The sequence below is a fragment of the Pygocentrus nattereri genome, chromosome 11 (genome assembly GCF_015220715.1).
Source record: "Pygocentrus nattereri isolate fPygNat1 chromosome 11, fPygNat1.pri, whole genome shotgun sequence".
Lineage (NCBI taxonomy): Eukaryota > Metazoa > Chordata > Actinopteri > Characiformes > Serrasalmidae > Pygocentrus > Pygocentrus nattereri.
In genome coordinates this window covers 12183602-12189056 of record NC_051221.1, presented here as the reverse complement: position 1 = coordinate 12189056, position 5455 = coordinate 12183602, and the positions used below count along the sequence as shown (strand labels likewise).

The following is a 5455-nucleotide window of genomic DNA, read 5'->3' as shown; positions in this document are numbered from 1 at the left end:
CGGGTGTCACCGAAGAGCTTGTTCCTACACCTTGACAGCATCGCTAGTAAAGAAAGCACAAGACATTTCTGACATGAACCACACTTGTTATGTCATGTAATATCTTTATGCCCTCTACTTTGGCTGAAGAAAGCAGTACAGTCATGAAACCGTCCATATATACGTTCAGAAAAGGCGATTCCAGCACTTCAGAAGCACTCAAACGCTTTAAAAAGGCGAAAAACTCTATGCAGTAAGCTCACAATGTGATAACCTTGGGATGATTGTAAACAGACATTTCTGACATGAAACACACTTGCTATGTCATAAGCCGTGTAAGACAAACACATTTTATGCCAGAGAGACCTAATCCTCTAATTTGGCTGAAGAAAACAGTATAGTCATGAAACCGTCCATATATATGTTCAGAAAAGGCGTTTCCAACACTTCACAAGCACGCAAATGCTTTAAAACGGCGGTAAACGGTATGCAGTAAGCTCATAATGTGAAAATATTAGGATGATTATAAATAGACGTTTCTGACATGAAACACACTTGATATGTCATAAACCATTTAATAAATCACAAATAATGACATAGAGAACTAAATCTTTAACCTGGCTGATGAAATGAGTTTAATAATGAAACCGTTGTTATATGCACTCAGAAAGCCTGAAAGAAGGATGCCAGCACGCTACAGGAGCGCCCAAACGCTTTAAAACGGCGACAACCTCTATGCAGTAAGCTCTAAATGTGAAAACACTGGGATGATTATAAACAACCATTTCTGACATGAATCACACTTGCTATGTCATAAAACTGAAATAAATACACATTTTATGACATAGAGACCTAACCCTCTACTTTGGCTGAAGAAAGCAGTAGAATCATGAAACCGTCCATATATACGTTCAGAAAAAGCCATTCCAGCACTTCAGAAGCACGCAAACGATTTAAAACGGCGAAAAACTCTATGCAGTAAGCTCACAATGTGAAAACCTTGGGATGATTGTAAACAGACATTTCTGACATGAAACACACTTGCTATGTCATAAGCCGTGTAAGACAAACACATTTTATGCCAGAGAGACCTAATCCTCTAATTTGGCTGAAGAAAACAGTACAGTCATGAAATCATCCATATATACATTCAGAAAAGGCGTTTCCAGCACTTCACAAGCACGCAAATGCTTTATAACGGCGGTAAACGATATGCAGTAAGCTCATAATGTGAAAAAATTAGAATGATTATAATGTGGACGAAACCAGTCCTGCGTGTTCGTTGATGCAAAATAAATGAGACGAGTAGATCAGACTGAAGTGAAACAAACGGTTTTATTACAGAATTCTGGAGAGGTTACAAACAGAGAACATGCATCATGTATCTCCCAAGTAAGCTCTGACCCCTTCTCATCTGACTCCCTTCTTATAGTCGCATGACCGCTCCTTCCTTACCCAAGATATCAGTAGACTCCATCAAGCCTCCAAATGTGTGTGTTAGGCCATCTCACTAATCCACATCATAAAAGTTTAAGGATGCGCTCGAGACGTGAGCGCGTCTGCAAGGTCAGCTTAAGGTATTCCCTGTGTTTACCAACTCCCCCCATTTTCCAGACAATGGCTCGGCTTATCTGACCAGATGAACCACATGTGTGGTGTGCTAATCCCAGTGTCTACTACTATTAGCTTCGAGGTATTTCCTGTTATCTAACGTCCTTGTGTATTCCAACATTAGTCAGCACACAGCCTTATGTGCTGACTCTTAGCTCTTAGAATTGTACAATATAACCATTAAGCGTTCAATGCTAAACATAATACATCTTAAAAAGTAATATGAACAATACTAAGGCTAATAATTCCACAATTCCCCCTTTTGACCTTTCACCCGAAAGGTCAACATTCAGACATAGCATCGTAACCTCTATATGTTGAGTTCTGACCTGCGCAGTTAATGACAAATCAAATATCCATGCTGTGGAGCTGCCTAGGGTGTAGTCTAATTGTATTCCCCCATATCTACTAATACAACGGTCTTTGTTCGTAGTTGATCGTCTATACACCTCATATTCCCCCCTTCGTGGCTATACAGGGCCTCAAAAAACAAAAGATGAACATGAGTGCGACTACACATATAACACATTACATTTGCTTAACAACTGGACATTGTCTGGAGTGTGAGAGCGAAAAAACCTGTCAGGCAGCCAACCTTCCTGAAATTTCCATCAAACAATTTGGACAGGAAAAATTCTCTCACGGTTCTCCTGCCACAAGCAACCTCCTTTATGGAACTCCAGTCCAACGTTAAAAGAAAAATTCAATATGTATGAAGGTGACTTAAGCTAATACATTTGGAACCCCAAAAATAAACAAATTAAAATAATGTTCGTTAGCGGGCTAGTCGACCTGTCGGACCCGATAACAAACCTAAAACCCATTTCCCTAACTCGTAAAAAGAAAAGAAAAGAAAAGAAAACACATCTGAGGTCCCAACGTACTCAAGCAAAGACATATGAACACATCAGTGTATCAGACTGAAACTCTTCCACATGTCGACTCCCCAAGTGGTGTTGATGGTGTTGGGTGTAGACCTTCTTATTCATAGTCTCTCAGTCCATTTTTATCGTCCATCCGTGAAGGTGTGCACCCCTTCAACGCATCCCGATCTCCAAACACTAAACCTCCCCCCTTTCTTTCTAAAAGGGAAAGAAAACAACAGCGAGTCTTTGGCAAAAACAACAGACACATCATATGCGAATCACAACTCCATAAGATAATGCCAGATCCACTAAGAATGAATATAAAATGACTAAATATTCAAAAAGAATATTCTTCCACCAGTTCACCTTCTTCCACCTCATCCTCGTCTTCGTCATTAATGTTAATGGGAGTGCTGCTACCCAATTTAAACCTGTCTGCTGACAGATTTTGGCAATGCGATTTTTCAAACTAGCATTCATTTTTTCACAATTCCCTTGACTTTATGGGTGGTAAACTGCTCCAAGATGTTGTCTAATCCCCAATTTTGCAAAATCATTCTTACTATCTTATCCACAAACTCTTTCCCATGATCTGAGGAGATCTGGAAGTCCCTATCTACCTATGACTTCTTTACACAAAATTTAGGTACTGATAAAGCTACTACCACTAATAAATATCTTTTCCCTTCAACTGGTTTTATGATGCCAACAAAAATCCACAACAACTCATGCATAGGACCCCTTGGAGTCAGAATGTGACCAGGAGGAACTATCATACCCTTCCGAACATTATTTCTCCAACAGATTGTGCACCTACCTATGACATAATCAATCTACTCAAGTAAGTATGGTGCCCAAAACCCATACGCCTTTGTGATTTCACTTCTAACGTCCCCTTTTGCAACATAAGCTAACCCATGTGCTTCATCAGAGCATGCAACAGCTGGAGGTATCAATGATAGCTGAGATAGTTAGAGCTGAACCTGACTCAGCTATTGTTGTGATGATAGCTGATTTAGCAGAGACTGACTCTATTTGACCAAAGCCTGCTTCTTCTCCTTCTTCTTGTCATCCCCACCTGGTTGGCTATATGATCTGTATTCACACCTTTTGCCATACTTCCAAGGCCAACCACCTCTGCCAGTTTGCTCCTCACTGGTAGGGGCAACCTCTTCTGTATTTTGGCTCGCAAAATGGACTGTTCCATTTGATTCAAATCCGGATCATTTCCTGTAACATTTCTCCACACTTGAAGGGCTCTTGAAACATAAGCTCTCGGGTTTTCTTTCAGTCCGAGTGGCTCAATCAGAATATTATCAGGATGCGCATTTGTCGGAAATGTATCACTCAATGCTCTCTACATTCGACCTCAAACTGCAGAAAACAGCTCTGGATCATTCACAGCAGTCCCCACATATCAATTTAGTCCAGCTTTCTGTAGAATCTCGTCCATAGCTGGAACCCCTAGGAGATTAGCTAAAAGTCTCCTGATACCTCCTATGGCAGGCTGTGTTCCCACCATAAACTCTTCCGCACAACATCAACTGGAGTAATTACATTTGACACCTTAGTTTGCTTTTTTGTCTTTTTAACAGTTCCCTTATTAACCCTTACTGTTAATTACAAATTTCTTTATTCATCAATAAATGAACACACACTGAAGATTTATAAACAGTGCTAGCTAGAATTAAATGCACTTACATCTAAATACTAATTTCTAAGTTTGTGAAAGAGTTTGTGGATAAAACAGTAGCCTCTTAGTCACCCACCGATGTCTTCAATGGAGCTCAGGTTAGGTAATGCACTGGTTCTCCGCCCACAGTCATCTGGCTCTCTCCTGCTCATTCAAACAAAAGTGAGTATGACACAACTAAGAGTTAATCCCAATCCATTCTTTTAACAATGCACACATTTATACACTTATCTGTCAGCACACTGGTTATTTACTTCCTCAACTATTCTGTCCTTTCTTGGGAGCTCATCTCATTTATATATATTTTATCGACGTCTCTGAAAAGAGGTTCATAGATTTTACTTAACTCTTAGATGTCCACGATATAATCAAAGGTCCTCTTTTGTCTCCCAAAGAAGACTCATTGTTGTTTATAACCATATAAAGGTAAAACAAAACATAGGACTCCTTATCCATATGACTTTTCCTCCTCACATTAATAATATTCAAATTTTATAAACATTAGTTACTTTAACTAGTGATTCTAAGTTTAATTGTCCTCCATATAAGACGCTCATAAATCTATTTATTTATTTATTAATTTTTTCAGCAAAGTCCCCTACAAAGGCTCCTTAAGTTTTAACTATATAAAGCAAATATCATTCCTTATCAATCCTCAACTCTCATAAAGTTACTCTATAGACACACAGCAGGTCAGAGAACATAAACGCTTCACCCCCAGAAAGAGAAGAGGGAGGGGTGGCGCTCAGACACACACACAGACCCATATCTGCACACACACACATTTCTTACTCAGAAAAGGAGGGGGCTGACACACAGACGAAGTCCAGCTTCGTGTACACACACACACACACACAACGCACAGAGAGGGAGAGAGAAAAAGAGAGAGAGACCAATCCCCCTTTCTCTTCCTTTTTTCTCTAAGAACGAAAAACTATACAACACACACAGAACGAGCTCAGCATTTTCCTTAAAGTCGAACTCATTCATACATTACTATAGCATGCTTTTGCCACCATTCACTTTTCTTTATTAACTTTATCTACCAAATTCCCTGGGCCCGGGGTGTTCCCCATATTTTATCAAGCCAAATCCGACTATTTCTCAAAGCCAATTTTCACACAGTGGCTAATCTACAGATATCTTACCATTTAAGAAGCTATAGGCCTAGTAATTGTTCTACCCATGCCAAGGCGTTACTTATTAAGTGAGTACCATTATCTGAGTGAATTCTTTTGGGAAACACGTGTTGGGGAATCCAGTGATTGATCAACATTTTACGGACTGATTTGCTATCTTTCCTCAT

The 5455-nt window shown here is 39.6% G+C and overlaps 1 long non-coding RNA gene across 2 annotated transcripts; it reads right to left on the bottom strand.

Moving 5' to 3' along the window:
• Positions 1-1791: 1791 nt before the first annotated feature.
• On the bottom strand, positions 1792-5122 carry LOC119264256. 2 transcript variants are annotated; one of them, XR_005130915.1, is made up of 2 exons: positions 4226-5122; positions 1792-2672 (listed from the first exon to the last, which is right to left on the bottom strand). It is a non-coding gene; the product is annotated as an uncharacterized LOC119264256 (long non-coding RNA). The 2 variants fall into 2 exon arrangements; XR_005130914.1 differs by having other exon boundaries at positions 2823-4931.
• Positions 5123-5455: the final 333 nt, after the last annotated feature.